The sequence below is a fragment of the Canis lupus genome, chromosome 22 (assembly GCF_011100685.1).
Source record: "Canis lupus familiaris isolate Mischka breed German Shepherd chromosome 22, alternate assembly UU_Cfam_GSD_1.0, whole genome shotgun sequence".
Taxonomy (NCBI): domain Eukaryota; kingdom Metazoa; phylum Chordata; class Mammalia; order Carnivora; family Canidae; genus Canis; species Canis lupus.
The window spans coordinates 24,078,279-24,097,954 of NC_049243.1; the positions used below are offsets into that span (position 1 = coordinate 24,078,279).

Consider the following 19,676-nt stretch of genomic DNA (forward strand, 5'->3'; position numbering starts at 1 on the left):
GCCTGCTTCTCCCTCTGCCTGTGTCTCTGCCTCTCTCTCTCTCTGTGTGTGACTGTCATAAATAAATAAAAAAATATATTTAAAAAAAAGGGAAAGAGACAAATGAAAGGGAAATATCAGAGAGGGTGAGAGAACATGAGAGACTCCTAACTCTGGGAAATTAACAAGGGGTAGTGGAAGGGAAGGTGGGTGGGGGGGGATGGGTTGACTGGGTGATGGACACTGAGGGGGGCACTTGATGGAATGAACACTGGGTGTTATGCTATATGTTGGCAAATTGAACTCCAATAAAAAATATACAAAAAAAGTTTAAAATATTTAAGTAGTCTAACATTTTAGTAAGCTGTTTATTATTTTTTTACAATGTTTCTGTTTTAATTTTCCTAACTGATAGGGTTTTTTAAAAAATATTTCATTTATTTATTTGAGAGAGACAGAGCATGAACAGGGGAAGGGGCAAAGGGAGAGGGAGAAGCAGACTCCCCACTGAGCATGGAGCCTGGACAGGGAGCAAGGTAAAGGCTCAATCCCACCGGGACCCCAAGATCATGACCTGACCCAAAGACAGATGCTTAGCCAATTGAGCCACCCAGGCATCTTTCTTTCTTTCCTTCCTTTTTAATTTCTTCCTTCCTTTTTCTTTTTCTTCTTTTCTTTCTTTTCTCTTCTTTCTCCCTCCCTTCCTTCCTCCCTTTCTTCCCCCTTTCTCGTTCTTTCTTTTCCTCCCTCCCTCCTTTTTCTCTCCCTTGATCCTCCTCCCTTCCTCCCTTTTCCTCCTCCTTCTTCTACTTCCCTTTCTTCTTTAATATCATTTTAAACCGTGAAATTATCAATAGAAAGCAAAACAATGCAAGAAATGCGGCACTAAATAGACCATAAAAAGACACTTTCTTATAGTATGAGAGCCAGTACAGGAAAGCAGAGGGGTGTCCTGTTTGGTCTCACCAGGGAATGTAAGCGTGGGTGTTTCAAAGTCTCCACCATTCTGCATGAGCATATGTCCAAGCATGACAGTGAAAACACTGAGAGTACTGATTTTGGGGTTACCCAGAAGTTTTACCAAGTAAATTAATTCACAAATATGAGAATCCGCAGATAGTGAGAACTGACTGTAAATCCCAATATGATAATATATAATCAGTGCTAATTCATTGATAAACCCATAATTAGGTACTTTATTTTAGACTGTCATTTTTTAAAAAGATTTTATTTATTTATTCATGAGAGACAGAGACAGAGAGAGGCAGAGACAAAGGCAGAGGGAGAAGCAGGTTCCCTGCAGGGAGCCTGATGTCGGACTTGATCCCAGGACTCCTATCTCATGACCTGAGCCAAAGGAAAATGCTCAAGCACTGATCTACCCAGGTATCCCTCATTTGTTGTTGTTGTTGTTGTTTTTTATAGTTACTAATTTTCTGCCAAAATTCTCGATATTATCTTTCAATTACATAGACATATCAAGCAAAATTACTTTTTTTAATTTTGTGAATGATACTGTTTTCACCCCTACTTGCCTTTATATTTTCTACTATTTGTTGTTCCTCTTGTCTTTCATCATACAATTTGTGTCTAATAATTTTTTGTATCAACACTAGATATTGTGAAAATGTTAGAGATAATTTGAGGAGGCTATGTGTAATGTTATCTTTCTCCAGAAAGGATTTCACTGGATTTCAGACAAGTTAAGGCTATGGATGCTAGCAATATCAGATCACTTTAATCCACTGAGGGCTAGAGTTGTGCAAAAATTAGTCTCAGTTCCTAAGAAGGCTGGTTTATTTAAGTTCATAGTAAATCCTTTCCCCCAAATCAAAACTATTTAAAGTTATGCTCAGCTTTTCGTCTTTTCAACCATGCTTTCACAAACAGACATGTCTTAACTGCCTCATTCTCCTATGTAGTCCTTGTTCCCTTTCAAAGATTTTGGTCTGTAACTTCTTCCTAAATTCTACTTCCTTGATTTCTTCAAATATACCTTAATATATTTTGTGTAGCTTTTCTAGTTATTTCCAGCAGAAATCTGGGGATAAAACAAACTGTCATTGATGGAAGTGGTAGATAGCTGTTTCCTCCTTCTTTAATTGGTAATTAGCTCGTGAAGTCAAATTTCTATTTTTCCATTTTCAGTTTTGACAAATACCAAGCAATACACATAAAATATTATTTCTTTTTTTTAAATTTTTTATTTATTTATGATAGTCACAGAGAGAGAGAGGCACAGAGACACAGGCAGAGGGAGAAGCAGGCTCCATGCACCCGGAGCCCGATGTGGGATTCGATCCCGGGTCTCCGGGATCGCGCCCTGGGCCAAAGGCAGGCGCCAAACCGCTGCGCCACCCAGGTATCCCTATTATTTCTTTTTTAAAAAAAATATTTTATTTATTTGAGGGAGACTGAAAAAGAGCACACAAGTGGGAGGAGGGGCAGAGAAAGAGGGAAAAGCAGACTCCCCACTGAGCAGCACCACCCCCCATGTGGGGCTGATCTGAGCTGAAGGCAGATACTTAATTGACTGAGACACCCAGGAGCTACCATAAGAAATTATTTCTATTTCTGTTATTTTAGAGTGAGGTTAGTATGGATGTCCAGCTCACTAATAAGTACTATGTGCACATTATCTTCAGAATAAGATTAAAATAAACTTGATTTTATTTGAGCATAAATTTTAATCTAACTTTTCAATGCAAAAGCTCTATATTTTTGCTATAATATTAAAGTAGTTTCACTATTAATGTGACTTTCAATGTCAATATTTAAGAACAATGCTAATCCCATAATTAATTATTAATCAATATATTGTGGCCCAAACAAATGCTGGTTAGAAATTGGAATATCTCATAAATTTATCCTGAAAAATATTGAGTTCCCAGTACAATTATTTTCTTTTTCTTTTTTGTATTTTTTTATTTATTTTATTTTTTTATTATTTTCTTTTTCTATTAGAATACATAGATTTCTAAATATATTTCACATATATAGGTATACATTTTAAATGTTTTAAGTAAATTACTTTTTAATCATTCGAGCTCTTACATGATGGTTTTATAAAGTGAAAAATCCATTAATCTCAGGTGCCTGTGTGGCTCAGTCAATTGAGTGTATGATTCTTGTTTTTAGCTCAGGTCATGATCTCAGGGTTGTGAAACTGAACCCTGCATTGGGCTCTGCATTTGGTGAAGAGTCTGATTGGGATTCTCTCTCCCTCGGCTCCTACCCTTGCATGTTCTCTCTCTCTCTTTCTCTCTCTCATATAAATAAATAAATCTTTTAAAAAACCTATTAAACTATTCATTATCCATATGAATAGTTTAGATCTTCTAATAGATCCAATTAGATCTTCTAATTCAACTGCTTAAAATTATAATATACTTCAGCAGAATATGTAACATTTCCAAATGATAACAAAGTGCATTTATTTGGGATCTGAATATCCAGTGACAACTAATATGATATTAAAGTAATCTTTAAGGGGCACCTGGGTGGCTCAGTGGTTGAGCATCTGTTTTTGGCTCAGGTCATGGTTCCAGGGTCCTTGAGATCGAGTCCACATTGGGCTCCCTACAGGGAGCCTGCTTCTCCCTCTGCCTATGTCTCTGGCTCTCTCTCTGTGTCTCTCATGAATAAATAAAATCTTTTAAAAATAATATTTAAATGTATTCCTGTATAAGAATAAAGATCAAAGGGAGAAAAGAACTAAATTGATGTCCATTGGTAACTGTGATCTGGAATAAAAGCTATAGAAAGTATTGTATGTTTCATGTACGTTCCAGTTGTGTGCAAGGCAGCTAGTGTGATCATTTAGTAACAAAATTCCTTAGAGCTTTGGCATAAATAGAAAAACAAACAAATAAAAATCACTTTCCCTGCTGCTTGCAGTATTTGAAAATTACTCAGTTTTTAACAAACGGCCAGAGTTATTTCCAGAAAATAATTTTGTTCTTTAGGTTGTAGATAAATTTCATGAAATAATAATTATAGAAGTTTATGTTAAACTATGTAGAATCTGACAGTGAGAAGGAACAAAATTTTACGTATCATATTAACTTTTTTACCATACAAAATAGATGTTTCACTAAAGTTTTAATTATTATTGCTAAGGATTATGCATGTGACAAAAGTACAATAAAGTACAATTTAAATATTATATCAATGAGAGAGTTACTATTCACTTGAAACATATTTTTTTTTTTTTTGCTTGTATGCTTCAGATAAATGAAGACAATACAAAGCTGAGTTAAGCTAAGGTAATACTTAGCATTTTCGAGAATCTCAAACAAAATCAGAACAATCAAGTTGATTGAAGACTAAAGTTTGAATACACAAACTGCTGAATTTACAATCATTAAATATTTCACATTTTCTTATGATTTACAGCTGTGTTTAAATAAATCTATCTAATTATACTTAAGCCTGCTATATAATCATAGACTAATCCATTTGTATGCTTAGAAAATGATAACAATGAGCTCCATTGGGCAATAAAGATTTAGATAAACAAATTGAGAAGCTTCTACACTAATCCTAGGTATTTTTTTCTGATTTTTATTTGGCTCCCTACTTCCAACAGATCATGTTTTTGACCTTAAACCAAAAGTAAGAAAGACAGATAAGTCAATGCTTGACACTTCCCCACAAAGACTGGACCATCTGGACGCTTTATATTTGTAACAGGTGCTTCTGGGATTTAGAGCCTAATTCTGGCCCAGATTCTGTTCTGTATGGGTGACTCTGTTGCTATGTGCAATTGTGCATTGCATTAATTGAAGAGAATAGAAAAGGCCAAGTACAGCAATTAGTCAGTTGGTCATGCAGAAAAGAGTCTAGTGGCTTTGAGCCATGAAATGTTGAATGCACAGATGCACAGTACCATCAGTTTTGCTCTCTGTGGTATGTTCCTAGTCTGTGACAGGTAAAATGCCTTTGTGACTTGATCCCGGTTTTCTGTCCCCTTCAAAAACAAACTACATTTTGTAACCACGGGAGAGAGAAAATGCTATATTGACACAATATGTTTTGAATATATAATAGACTAACACAGACTAGGCAGAAAGCAAATATATATATATACACACATATATATGTATATATATGTGTGTGTATATATATATTTATTTATTTATACACACAATATATGCTTTAGTCATGAAATATTTAGATGTGTTATATACTGTATGAAGGTACTATTTTTTAAAGATTTTATTTATCTATTCATGATACAGAAAGAGAGAGAGAGAGAGGCAGAGACATAGGCAGAGGGAGAAGCAGGCTCCATGCCAGGAGCCCGAAGCGGGACTTGATCCCGGGACTCCAGGGTCACGCCCTGGGCCAAAAGCAGGTGCCAAACTGCTGAGCCACCCAGGGATCCCCCGAAGGTACTATTTTTAATAGCACTTTTCAAAATTAAAGAAATTTTCAAACTCAGGGGTACAAGTTTAACCTTTTAAAATACACATAATAGTTACTTAAAATACCAGTTTCCTCATTTATAAATTAGTATAGTCAATAATCAAATGATACAATGACAGACAAGAATGATAATAATTGAATTATTTTATTTGGTATCCAACAAATAAAACAACTCAAAACTCTGAAAGACTGAGACTATTTTAACATCTTCAGTTTCTCTATTTGTGTTTACTATCATTGTGACAGTTAATTTCACGTGTCAACTTGACTGGGTTAAAGAATGCCCAGATAGCTGGTAAAACATTATTTCTGGATATGTCTGTGAGGATGTTTCCAGAAGAAATTAGCATTCAAGTCAGTAGACTGAGTAAAGATCATCCTCACCAATACAGGTAGGCATCAACCAGTCTGTTCATTAAGGGCCTGAATAGAGCAAAAAAGGAAGGAAAATTTCCTCTCATTGTGAAAATTGGGATATGCATTGTCTTCTGCCCTCAGATATTGGTTCTTAGTTCTGGGGCCTTTGGACTCAGACTGAATTACGCCACCATCTTTCCTGGTTCTCCAGTTTACAGACAGGTAGATCATGGAACTTCTTGCCTCCATAATCATATGAGCAAATTCTATAATTAATATATCCTATTGGTTCTATTTTCTGGAGAACCTTGACTAATATAACCATTATACTTTACACTATTTCCATTATTTTATTCTGTGCTAAAATATTTCTATTATTTGTTCTTATACATCAGCCCTTAATTCAACTTATAATAACTCAAATAAAAGAAGTAGTGTTAATACAAAGTAGAGCCTGTGTTTAAAAATTTTCTGAGCAGGAAAAACTATTTAAGCCACATAAGCAAAATTGAATCTAGCTTATTTCATGAATATGAGATTTAATTTACGTTATTCCTTGTAAATGCCTCTGATATAAAAAACAAACCAACAAAAAACATTAAATCATTTTCCTAAAAATAGTAAAAGATAATCACTTTTAGTCAATCCTCTGTCATCTGGAAGTCGCAGCTATAGTAACCAATCACTGTAACGGTTAAACAATTTCCTCATTTTTCACTTCAAAGTCATCCTGAAACATCATGCCTCTGAGCTTTGTATCAATGAAATTTAAATTTGAAATTTCCCAGTTTATTAACTGTCCTTATATGCACAATAAGCTCTTAATAAATGCTCTTTTACTGAATCCAGAGTTATAATTTTGCTATTCCTGAATTTTTTATAGTAGTTACTGTTACTTTAATAAAATAAACATGTTTTGAATATGTTCTAGAAATCAAATACTGTGTTAGGTATTATGACATTAAACAAAACAAATAAAGAAATGCTCTTACCATATAGAGCCAATAGTGTGTGATGGAAACATATTATATATTTAGTGTTTATTTGTATATTTTCAGATAATAATAATAAAGTTAGGGGATGGTTGGTGTAGTAAGCAAATAAAGCAAGTAAGGAGATGAAAACAATAGTAATGCTATTTTAGTTACTGGAGCCAGGAATGAACTCTTTGAGGAGGTGATATTTAAGTAGAAACTTAAATAAAATGAGAAGACAAATCTTGAAAACCAATGAGTAAAAAGCACTGCAGGACAAGGGATGAGCAGAAGAAACACCAGGAGCTAGGTATGTAAGTGGAAGAGGTTTGTTGTGAATATATGGCATTTTCTGTGAGCCAGGCAACTCATTAGTTGATTGACCTATTTTATTTTATTTTTTTGACCTATTTTATTTTGATATGTGGATAGGATACATGGCAAACTGGTTAAACACTAAATCCCTAGAGCTCGAGAAAATAATATTTAAATCCAGGTTTTGACACTTATTCGATGTTTTCCCATTTTTAAAATAGAGATTATAATAATAGTTGGTAACATGGCACTGCTGGACAAAAGTGATCATTACACTTCAATACCTGACATGTAGTATGTATTGCAAAAATATCAGCAATCATCAACATCATTATCATCACTTTCTATAAAGTATAAACTACTAGTCCATTCTCTAAATGGGGACATTAAAACTCAAATTTGTTCAATCCTGGTTGTTTTGCTTATTGTACGACAGCTTCTAAACAGCTTTTTTTTTTTTTTTTTAATAATTTTATCTACCAACAGTGTATGAGGGTTCCCTTTTCTCCGCATCCTCTCCAACATTTGTTGTTTCCTGCCTTGTTAATTTTCCCCATTCTCACTGGTGTGAGGTGGTATCTCATTGTGGTTTTGATTTGTATTTCCCTGATGGCAAGTGATGCAGAGCATTTTCTCATGTGCATGTTGGCCATGTCTATGTCTTCCTCTGTGAGATTTCTGTTCATGTCTTTTGCCCATTTCATGATTGGATTGTTTGTTTCTTTGGTGTTGAGTTTAATAAGTTCTTTATAGATCTTGGAAACTAGCCCTTTATCTGATATGTCATTTGCAAATATCATCTCCCATTCTGTAGGTTGCCTTTGAGTTTTGTTGACCGTATCCTTTGCTGTGCAAAAGCTTCTTATCTTGATGAAGTCCCAATAGTTCATTTTTGCTTTTGTTTCTTTTGCCTTCGTGGATGTATCTTGCAAGAAGTTACTATGGCCGAGTTCAAAAAGGGGTGTTGCCTGTGTTCTTCTCTAGGATTCTGATAGAATCTTGTCTCACATTTAGATCTTTCATCCATTTTGAGTTTATCTTTGTGTATGGTGAAAGAGAGTGGTCTAGTTTCATTCTTCTGCATGTGGATGTCCAATTGTCCCAGCACCATTTATTGAAGAGACTGTCTTTCTTCCAATGGATAGTCTTTCCTCCTTTATCGAATATTAGTTGCCCATAAAGTTCAGGGTCCACTTCTGGATTCTCTATTCTGTTCCACTGATCTCTGGAAAACTGTGTGGAGGTTCCTCAAAGAGTTAAAAATATACCTGCCCTACGACCCAGCAATTGCACTGTTGGGGATTTACCCCAAAGATACAAATGCAATGAAACGCCGGGACACCTGCACCCCGATGTTTATAGCAGCAATGGCCACGATAACCAAACTGTGGAAGGAGCCTCGGTGTCCAACGAAAGATGAATGGATAAAGAAGATGTGGTTTATGTATACAATGGAATATTACTCAGCTATTAGAAATGACAAATACCCACCATTTGCTTCAACGTGGATGGAACTGGAGGGTATTATGCTGAGTGAAGTAAGTCAGTCGGAGAAGGACAAACATTATATGTTCTCATTCATTTGGGGAATATAAATAATAGTGAAAGGGAATATAAGGGAAGGGAGAAGAAATGTGTGGGAAATATCAGAAAGGGAGACAGAACGTAAAGACTGCTAACTCTGGGAAACGAACTAGGGGTGGTAGAAGGGGAGGAGGGCGGGGGGTGGGAGTGAATGGGTGACGGGCACTGGGGGTTATTCTGTATGTTAGTAAATTGAACACCAATAAAAAATAAATTAAAAAAAAAAAAGAAAAAAAAATTTTATCTAACCTCTACAGTTGTTCTTAGTGGGTGGATTAGTTGGTCTAAGTTATTTTTTATAATCAGAAGTAAAAATTTCCTCTAGAAAAGATTTTAATGCTTAAAAGTCATATTTTTCAAAAAAATAAATTAATTAAAAAATAAAAAGTCCTATTTTTCTTATAAATTTTAAATATATTTCAATTAAAATAATCTGATATTTGTACTTTTAGTACATTTCAGACATAAAAACATGAAATTTTTATTATCTATCAGTGTATCACAGTTCATAAAATCTTTTCTGGACTGTGTGGTCTATCAACTCAATCCTCAAAGTCTATGTCTTTTATTCTCCTGTCTCAGATTGTTTTAACACTGAGTATATATTTAAGACTCCAAAATATCTGGCTTGTAAGGAAAAAGAGTTTTTCATTTTTCTCTGAATAGTTTTTATCTATGAATAGAATAAAGTAGAATAATAACAAAATAACAATAAAAATAATACTAATAAATCATTTAAGTGCCACAAGAGTTAAAAGAAAAATTGTGGGCCATCTCTTTTAGGAGATATTCCTTCCTTATTGCCAGTGGTACAGAGATTTCTGAGCAATAATATCTCCTTATTCAAATCATTAATTTTCTATCCTAGAGAGAGCCCTCATGGGCAGCACTATTTCCCCATTGCAGCTGTTAGTAATGGGTCTTGATGATGGCTACCTGCAGAATCACTAAGCTTTTATTCCCCTCACTGTAGCAACTCCTGGTACTTACTTATAGTGGCTGCTTCTCGTAGCTCTCAGATGTTCTTGGCAGACGCATATGCCAAAAGCTCTTCTTATTTGCTGGATCGGGTTCAAAGGGTAATGGCTTTTGGTGGCCATATTTCTTTACATCCTTGTCCCTACTTAGTCTTCTCCTGCAGCAACTGTGTCCTAAGACATTTACAAGATCATGCTGGAAGACCTCTGGAGATTGCTGAGAAATTTTAAAAAAATATGTATTGTTTTAAATTTCTATGTAATTCCTTAAGCTTTGTTTTGCATTCATATGAGGTCAAAGGTAATTAATTTGATTCCTTTGGGTCAAAGCAGGGTATTTATTTTTTTTTAGTTTCATTGTTTTATTTACTTCATAAAAATTATTCATTTATTTATTTTTTTTTTTGACTATAGTTGACCCACAGTGTTACATAGTTTCAGGTGTATAATGTAGTGGCTTGACAAACTTAAGAACTATGCTGTGTTCACCACAAGTATAGCTACCATCTGTCCCATTACATTGTTATTACAGTTTATTATAGTCATTGACCATATTTCTTATGCTTTGCCTTTTTTTTTTTTTCTGAAAAAAGCTTTATTGTCTCCATTTGGTCCACGTTTTGGGCAAGGGCTCCAGAATGGTTAAAAAGCTGCCTAGTGGCTGCATGGGAAAAGGTTCAGGCACAAGCCCTGGCACCGGAGGGGGGAGGTTGCCAGAGGAGCCCCTCAAAGGCTGCTGGTCTCCAGGGGCTCCTAGTCGTGCTTGAGAGTGAGCCTTTCGAAAAGATACTCGCCCAGCCCAGCCTGGAGGGTGGCCAGCTGCGGAGGTTAGTCAGGTGGTCGCCCATCTTCTTGATGAGTTTTACCTCCTCATCTAGGAAGTGGTTCTCCAGGAAGTCACAGAGATGGGGATCCGCGTGGGCAGAACCCAGGGCATGCAGATCCAGAAGGGCCTGGTTCCGGCTCTTCTCCAGAAGCAGGGCGGCTTCCATGGCGTCCAGGGTCTTCCCCCACTCATCTTGGGACGGTTTCTGCACGTCCTGGAAGAGGGCGCGGCCACCGCGCTGGTTTTGCATCTTCAAGAAACGCTCGGCGCCCTCGCGCTTCTCCTCAGCCAACTCGCGGAAGAAGTGGCCCACACCCTCCAGAGCCACATCGTCACGGTCGAAATAGAAGCCCAGAGAGAGGCAGGTGTAGGAGGCCCGCAGGTGCATGTTGACCAGGCGGTTGACGGCGGCCTCCACCTCGGTAGAATAATTCTGACGAATCTGGGAGCTCATGGTTGATCCTGGACAAGGAATTAAATTCAAACTTGGGTGTTCGCTGCCGGTGGCAGAAGATGGCCAGGAAGATGGCTCTGAAGGTTGCGACTGGAAAAAAGGTTGGAGGGTGGCCGTTGGCTGGTAGAAGGGGAGTCCCTGGGTCTGTTCCGTCCAAAACCTGCTTTGCCTTTTATTCCCATGACTTACTCTTCTCATAACTGGAGGCCTGTATCTCTCTCTCCTCTCAACCCATTTGCCCAGACTCCATCCCTCTCCTCTTTGGCAACCATCAATTTGTTCTCTGTCCTTATAGCTCTGATTCTTTTTGTTTCTTCATTTCTTTTTAGATTCTATTTATGAGTGGAATAATATGGCATTTGTCTTTCTCAGTCTGACTTATTTCATTTAGTATAATATCCCCTAGGTCCATCCATATTATCTCAAATGGCAGGATCTCATCCTTTTTAAGATTGTGTAATATTCCACTGTGTATAAACCTTATCCATTCATCTATTGATGGACACTTAAATGGCTTCCATGTTTTGGCCATTGCAAATAATGCTGCAATAAACATAGGGGTGCATATACCTCTTTGAGGTAGTGTTTTCATTTTCACTGGATAAATACCAATTATTGGAATTACTGGATCATATAATATTTCTATTTTAAAATTTTTTAGGAACCTCCATACTATTTTCCACAGTGGCTATGCCAATTTACATTCTCACCAAGAGTGCAAAAATGTTCCTTTACTCTCCACATCCTTGCTGACACTTGTTGTCTTCTTGATTTTAGCCATTCTAAAAAGCATGAGATGGTATCTCATTATGATTTTGATTTGTATTTCCTGGATGGCGAGTGATATTGAGTGTCTTTTCATGTGTATGATACCCAACTATATGTGTTCTTTGGAAGAATGTCTATTCAGGTCTTCTTCTCATTTTTTAATCAGCTTATTTGTTTTTTGGTGTTGAGTTGTATGATTTTTTTTACATATTGTAGATATTAACCCCTTATCAAATATATCATTTGCTAATATCTTCTCCCATGCAGTAGGTTGTCTTTTTGTTTTATTGTTTCTCTTGCTGTGCAGAATCTTTTTTATTTTGATATAGTCCCAGTAGTTTATTTTTGCTTTTGTTTCTTTTGCTTTAGGGGACCTATCTAGAAAAATGTTGCTATGGCCAATGTCAAAGAAATTACTGCCTATGTTCTCTTCTAGGATTTTTATGGCTTCAAGTCTCACATTTAGATCTTTAATCCACTTGAGTTTATTTTATGAATGGTGTTATAGAGTAGTCCACTTTCATTCTTTTGCATGTAGCTGTCCAGTTTTCCAGCACCGTTTATTGAAAATAATGGTAGATTCTTGCCTCCTTTGTCATAGCTTAATTGACCATATAAATGTTATTTCTGAGTTCTCTATCCTATTCCATTGATCTGTGTTGTGTGTCTACTTTTGTGCCAGTACCATACTGTTTGATTACTATAATTTTGTAGTATAACTTGAAATCTGGAATTGTGATACCTCCAGCTTTGTTCTTCTTTCTCAGGATTGCTTTGGCTATTCAGGGTCTTCTGTGGTTCCATACAAATTTTAATAATTATTTGTTCTGGTTTCATGAAAAATGTTGTTGTTATTTTGATAGGGATTGCATTGAATCTTAGACTGCTTTGGGTAATATGGACATTTTGACAATATTAATTTTTCTAATCCATAAGCATGGAATATCTTTCCATTTGTTTGTGTCCACTTCATATCTTTCATTAATGTTTTATATTTTTCAGAGTACAGGTCTTTTTGCTGCTTTTATTAAGTTTATTCCCAGGTATTTTACTATTTTGGTGCAAGTGTATATACGATGTTGATTTTTTTTTTTTATTTCTCTTTCTTGAACTTCATTGTTAGGGTACAGAAAATCACCAATTTGGGGGCATTAGATTATGTATCCTGCTACTTTACTGAAATCATTTATTACTTCCAGTAGTTTTTTTGTGCAGAGTTTAAGATTTTATATGTATGGTATCATATTGTCTATAAATAGTGACAATTTAACTTCCTTTTTACCAATATGGGTGCCTCTTATTTCTTTTTCTTGTCTGATTGCTGTGACTAGGACTTCTGATACTAGGTTGAATAAAAGCAGTGGCAGTAGGGCACCTATTTTCAACCACTTTCCCTCCCTGATGTTGTAGCTTGCCTTGTTCTATCCTTGCAATGGCCAAATTCAAGGAGAAAACTCTTAAAAGTCATGAATACACTTTTAATCCAACTAGTAGGACTGAAGGACACTTAGGGAAATAAGGTTCCAGAAAAGTAATAGACATCTTACAGTTCTTCAAGATAGATACTCAAATAATGAAAATGAATTACATAGAATCCTTTCTAAATATTTCTACATAATTATAAACACACAGACACACACACACACACAGACACACACACACACACACACACACACACACACAAATACGTTCTCCCTCTCCACAATGGGATTACTTCATGCACATGGTTGAACATTTTTAACTAATTAGTTGAATTTTTAATCTAAAACAATTCATTCACTCAATAATTCACTCACACCCTCTAGTAACTTTTTTCTTTCAAAGCTCAGCTCTTCAAATAATTCTGTACAATTCTTGCTTCAATTTCTTAAACTTTCATTCACTTTTCAACCAAGTATAATAATTATTTTCAATACTATTTCATTGCAATTAGATTAACAAAAGCATAAGAAAACAGTTTCCAAATTCTCACTTAATTGGACCATAATATATTTCTTGAACCCCTTTTCTTTGTTCTGTAGATATCCTCCCACTTCTCTGGCCTTGCCTTTCAGTCCTGCTTGGGAAACGATCTATCTGTGCTTATCCTTGATATGTTCCTTGGCACCAAGTTGTTCTCCTGGACCTTGCTGTGAACATGTCCTGGACTATTTTATTTACTTCAATTCATCGATATTACATTTTAATAGCTATATCCAGAACCCATTTTTTTTTTATTCAGCTGTAGCTTCACAGATCCAAAAGACTAAGCACATGTGTTCCTAGATGGCCTATAAGCACCTCAAAACTCAGCACTTAGAACTATATGGATTTGATTTTTCACTGAAATCTGTGATTTTCTGATAATTACACTGATCAAGGTTTATTTTAATTGCTTAATTTCTGTATTCTCTATTAGGCTTTAAGTCCATAAGTGCAAAAGTTCTTTATTTATGGATTATACCCACATACACAATATGCCTCCAAATTCTGGGATATAGTAGGTCTTCATATACATTGGCTACTGGAATGTTACCTAATTAAAAAGCTATTATTGTCATGCTTCAGGTTAAAACATTTATGATTTTCCATTTAAAAAAAATCTGTGGGAGAACCTGAGTGGCTCAGTTGGTTAAGTGTCCAATTTTATATTTTGGCTCAGATCATGATCTCAGGGTCATGGGATCAAGCCACACATTGGGCTCCATGGTCAGTGGGGAGTCTGCTTGAGATTCTCTCTCTCTCACACTCTCTTTGCTCCTCCCCTTGCTTTCTCTCTCTCTCAAATACATAAATAGATCTTTTAAAAAATAAAAATTCATATATTCCAATAAGGCATGATTTGATCCCTTTTCCTTAACAATTTCATTCCTCCCTTATTTCAAATATTTTATGTATATAAGTTTACTAATGCTGACTCTCAACATGAACTTACTTATGACTCCTTTATCCTTCCCGGTATCCAGTTCCACATTTTTCTGGGCTCATTTAAAACATGACCTTTTCCAAAAATCTTAACACACCCACACTTGAATAAAACTCCTGACTCCTGCTAAGGCTGTGATCCTATTGACCTTTGACACCACACTGCATCACAGAACTGACCCTCCTTAATATGCAAATAAATGTACACCAAATCTATCTATCTATCTATCTATCTATCTATCTATCTATCTAGGAATATTTTCAAATATATATAAATTGATAGCAACCTATATCTAATGTATGCCTAAACCATACTTATATCTAAACAGAATTGGTAACTTGTAGAAGTTTGTAAGGGAAAAGCAGGTGTACATAGGGCCTATGACTTTTTTTCATGAAAGAGACATTTCAATGTCAAAAAACTCACTTAAGTCTACTCAAAAAACAACAGCAACAATACACTCACTACAAAATACTTCAATCAATTTAATGGGTGAAAAAAGTTTCTTTGTTAATGAGTGCAATGACAAGGTCACATATAACTTTTGAATTCAAGACATTGTTAAACTGTATTAACAATTAGATGTTTCCAAGAATTTAAATTACACTGATAGGGAATATCAATATGAATTGTGTAAATAAAATTACATTCTGCTGATTAATTTACACGCTTTTTCAGAAATGAGGTTTAGAGACAGCAATATTTGGCAGAAGCAGCAACATCTGTTGGTTTGTGGCTTTTATATTTTCAATTTTCATAACTGTTGTTCTACTTAAGGCAATTTGTCTTTTGGTAAGAAGGAACTGATTTTCTTTGCTTACAATTAGTCTACTATCATTCAGCAGGCTGTCACAGAGCAAACATGGAAATTTACAGGTCATGCTTTATCTCTAAAGATATAAATAATGCAAACATTGGTAACATACATAAAATAAGAAACATGAGAAAGGAAAGCAATGACTGTGTATGTGTAAAAGGCCATTATTATATAGTTAGGTCTGCATTACCAAAGAAGCACAATTCTGAAATGAAAGCAATTTTATAGAGGAAATGAAAACAGACTAAAGACTGAAGAATATAGGCCAACTTATTGTTCGTTTCAGGTAAGAGATGACACACCTGCATTCTCTCTTAAAGAGAGCTTTCAGAAATATATTTAATCTTGCTTACTGAAGTGCCTACTATTTTTTTAGCCTTCTTAATTTTTCTCATTCTGCTTTCTTCATGTGTTCATTCTGTCAAGTTATAGAAGTTAAAATCTTAACCTATTTATTCCAGCTCTACTACCATAAATGCCTCTTTCCTTGCGTTATCCTACAAGCATTCTTCAGTGTTTATCTCATTCTCATTTAGTAGTTGAGAATACTGCAGTGCTATGTGCCATGTACTCTCTCAGTGCTTTTTCAGAGGGCTTTCAGTTTTGTTCTGCTTCATGTTTTTCCTGATACTCTCGATTAATTGTTCATAACTTAGAGAGATCACATCTGATTCACTTCAGAAAATTCTATGCACTTTTTTTTTTTTTTTGAGAGAGAGGGAGAGAGAGAGAGAGAGAGAAAGAGAGCCAGCAGGCACGTGCAAGGGGAGGAGCAAAGAGAGAAAGAGCAGAGGCTGAGGCTCTGAGCATGGAGCCCACCCAGGGCTGGATCTCAGGAGATCATGACCTGAGCTGAAATCACAAGTCGGACGCTTAACCAACTGAGCCACCCAGGTGCCCCAAGAATATTCTATATGCCTTTGATCTAAGTTGAGTATATATTTATTAAATAGATTTGACTTCCTGAAAGAAGTAGGTTTCCTCACATCGTAAAGTCGAAATAAAACTGCCTCATTCTTTTCCCTCATCTCTTATAGTTGTCATTCTCAAGCGTAAGTCTACTCAAAATTACTACTTTTGTTTCCTTTCTACTTCCCTTAGAGAAATACAAGAATGTGTAAATCATGGCTAAGGATTTTTACAGGAGTCTTACAAACACAAGCAAGTACTTTGTGACCCTACATCACATAGAGAAATGAATTCATGGATTGCTTAAGCAAGTCATAGAAGGATTTTCTTTTTCAAGCTCCTTTAAAACTAGGAATCAGAAAAAATATATCCTTAAATCATAAAAGCTCTTAGTGAATTTTCACTATTTAAGAAGAAATGAAACAACTGTACACTCAAATTGAAATTAGCTATGATATAATGAAAGGTAATCTATTCTCCATGTCAAATAACCTGAATCTGGTGAAGGGTCTGTTGCTAACCAGTTATATGGCCTTAGGCATGAGGCTTAGTCTTTTCTCCACATCAGCATCTCTATCTGAAGTGAAGATGGTGGATTCAATTACCTCTAAATTCCCTTCAAGCTATGCTAGATGCTATAAAAAGGCACTTTCATATTATTACTTTGAGTTATAAACCATACCCCTATTGTTAAAAATATACTTCTTTCAACCTTAAATATCTAAGCTGTTTTTATAAATATATTACATTCATATAATCTTTTGTATATAATGTATGTTACAGCATATTAATTTTTAGAGATGTATCGGTTTCATTGAGCTAGTGAGTATTATTCTCATAGGGTATGAAGGAAAAAGAAGAAGATGCACAACTTTTCCTATTCTCTGCTGAAGCTTATCAAGGCTGAATGGGGAGAATAGCTGGACATTTACATAATTAATTTCCTTTATTATTTAAATTCCCCTAACCAATACTTTAGAATAACAATCATTCTGTGCATCTCACGTTTAGGCTACAGCTTCATTAAAATTAAATATGAAAACTTGATTTTTTAAAAGCACAGTGCAGTACCAACTGGTGCTCTTGCCCTTTATGAAATATTAGTGGAGACCTGGGACCTAAACAAGATTGCAAAATGAACCTGTCTTTCTGCCTTTTGCATCATAAGAATTTGTGGGACAGAAATGGTTAAGAAAGAATATGAAGAAATGTTTGCAATAGTTTATCTCAAAGTCTCTGTCTCTTCTCTCTTTTGATCGAGACTTTGAGAGACCCATTCTATAATTTCAGTCTTCTAATTTTGTGGGCCATTCGATCTATGATCTATGGCTCATTAAATGATGAGATACATTAATATTGGCAATTTGCCTTCCTAAAAATAGTTTAAGATCTCTTCTTAACCACATATTTTGAGAGAAAGCTGAATAAATGATGAGAGTTTCCTGTAGCTAAGCTCTCAAAAAATTTGAAAAATTTCTTTAGAAAGTAAATTAGGCATGAAAATTGTTCTTTGGTGTATGTAAAGAAAAAGGAATATGCACACACATTCACAGACATAAACACACTAAGGACCTATAGAAGATCCTGAGTGATAGTTACCAAATCAGCTCACTATTGCCTATGATACTAATTTATTGCTTGCATTCATGAATAAAATAAGGACTTTCTTCTTTTTTTATTCAACAAGTAGGCCACTTGGTTTACAGCATGTCTGCATATCTAATCCTCTAACTTCATTACATCTTAAACTGTATCAGTCCTTTATTCTGGGATATTTTATAAAAGTCATGTGTATTCTCAAACAATGATGAAGTGTTTTAGAGTTGTCAACTAATTATATCTAATATTCAAGAAGATAAAAATCATGCTCCATACAGTGTAGTCTGAAAAAGTTCACCCAAGACTTCTAAGATTCGGATATCCATTTGATCTGTGAGAATTTATAACACAGAACATCACATATTTGTAGACCAAATCCTGTAGTTCTGCCTTTTGATAGTAACCAAGTGACTTTGAGAAAGTCATAGAAATATTTTGTTTTTAGATTTTACAGATAAACAGATATTTAAATTTAAAATTTTCATTTTGTTACCTTTATTACAAACACTTAAAATACTTCTGCTGTTGTTACTAACAGTATTTAATTTTCATTTAGAATTTAAAATATGCATTAATAGAGGGATGCCTGGGTGGCTCAGTGGTTGAGTGCCTATCTTCAGCTCAGGACATGATCCCACCTGGGATAGAGTCCTGCATTAGGCTCCCTGTTGGAAGCCTGCTTCTACCTCTGCCTATGTCTCTGCCTCTTTCTCTCTGTCTTTCATGAATAAATAAATAAAATCTTTAAAAATATGCATTAATATAATAATTGCAACTAATTTCATTCATCATGAACTATATATTATTAACTTTTTACATATATTAATTTGTTTAAACCTCAAAGTAAACCTGAGGATATGCTATTATTATTTTTACCATTTACTCATGAGCAAAATTAATATTGAAAATATTAATCAAATGTCCCATTCAATATCTAGCCCTTGAAGTTTCTGATTGCTTTCATTCTCGAATTTTAAATTTTGTTATTAGAAATCAGTCCAAAATCATTTATTGGGAAGAAAATAACCAGAATGAAAATGCATGCATTTCAGCACTTTTGCTGCTCAGAAGAATTATTGAAGATGTGCAGAGAACCACAAAACCCTTTAAAAATCTAATATGTGAAGCTATTCACATTCTACTTTCCATGTTGTAGTGTGACAACTGCAGAAAAACAGAAAAAAAGAATTCACTAACATGATAACCAGACACAGTAAGAATAGCACTTGAAAAGGTTAGGTCACCATAAAATGTCCAAATCACATCATAACCTCACATTTTCACTTATAAATTATCTTTACCCAGCAGGGTAGAAATAGAGATTCAAACTGCATAACCTTTCATCCAACATTATTGCTGTGCTAGAGAGAAGGCTTAAGTAACTTAATTTTTCTCACAAAACCTGATGTTGATATTTGGCAGCTTCTAATCTGGCTGACTGCCCTGACATGAATTGCAGATTCTCTGTGCTCCTTTTGAGAAGAGTTTGAGGAGGATGAAAGCAGATGCAGACGAACGCAGATGGAGCCCAGAAGCCAAATAGCATGAGGCTCCTACTACAACAGGAGTAGATTTGGCAGCCTCACAGTGTTTTAAAGAAGAAAGGTAATTTTCTATAAAGTAATTAGATAGTCGCTTAACTCAAACAAACCATTGTGGTAATTGTATTTTGTTTTTGTAACTTCAGGAAATGTTCTTTGAATGCAAGTTAAAATTAAACAAGTTGTTTTGGTTGTTATTGACTTTGATTGTCATTTTTTAAGGTAATAATGGAATTTTAGGATG

At 35.1% G+C, this 19,676-nt stretch overlaps 1 protein-coding gene, 1 long non-coding RNA gene and 1 pseudogene across 2 annotated transcripts in view; 1 reads left to right on the top strand and 2 right to left on the bottom strand.

Moving 5' to 3' along the window:
* The window catches only part of LOC111091648, a 27,973-nt gene continuing 8,297 nt past the window's right edge, over positions 1-19,676 (bottom strand). Inside the window, exons 2-3 of the long non-coding RNA XR_005376362.1 lie at positions 9,627-9,830; positions 1-52 (exon numbers count right to left, since the gene is read on the bottom strand). This is a non-coding gene — a long non-coding RNA (uncharacterized LOC111091648). The remainder of the gene's footprint in view (positions 53-9,626; positions 9,831-19,676) is intronic.
* Positions 10,197-11,037, bottom strand: LOC100683330 (annotated as a pseudogene).
* Positions 19,351-19,676, top strand: part of LOC485485 (coiled-coil domain-containing protein 70-like) — a 9,618-nt gene continuing 9,292 nt past the window's right edge. Inside the window, exon 1 of the mRNA XM_038569716.1 lies at positions 19,351-19,496. The gene's annotated coding sequence lies outside the window, so the exon portion shown is untranslated. The remainder of the gene's footprint in view (positions 19,497-19,676) is intronic.